Source organism: Penaeus monodon, chromosome 32, assembly GCF_015228065.2.
Source record: "Penaeus monodon isolate SGIC_2016 chromosome 32, NSTDA_Pmon_1, whole genome shotgun sequence".
In the NCBI taxonomy this organism is placed as follows: domain Eukaryota; kingdom Metazoa; phylum Arthropoda; class Malacostraca; order Decapoda; family Penaeidae; genus Penaeus; species Penaeus monodon.
The window spans coordinates 23835196-23835796 of NC_051417.1; positions in this window are offsets into that span (position 1 = coordinate 23835196).

Below are 601 nucleotides of genomic sequence, written 5' to 3' on the forward strand. Positions count from 1 at the left end.
ATTGATATTTTTTCCTTATTAGACGTTTCAAAATTCTCCAACGTGCTACTTGCTGATATTCACATTTTTGTGTCATGCAGTTATATCCCTTCCACACTTCGACTTTCCTATAATCTCACCAGATTTTTTCTTATCTGCTATTTGTACGTATGGTTTTATGTACCTTATACGTCCATGTCTTTACAGGAATAAATACAAAACCACGGCACAGTTGCTTCCATCTGCAATATCTTATAGTGGATGCACACGCCTAACGTCCATGAATCAATATCTATTAGCCGCCCTTCCCTACAACTCCTAAAACATGATATAATGCCCTCTTAAAAACTTTTGGCAACATCCAGGTGTTCACTAACTTCATTTATATTCATTGACTTACGCGAGACATTTAAATCTCCCGAGTTATAACTTTTCTCTTCAAACGTACAAGAAACGTGCCTCATATTTTCATCGGTGATATTTTGTCAGTAAACTTTTTTCTTTACTTTCAATTTGTTAAAATAATGATTCTTTCGTATGTACTATATACCATGTATTCAGAAGAATTTCGTTTAAAATTAGTCTTCATAGCATGAATCCCCCCCCCCCTCTCTCTCTCTCT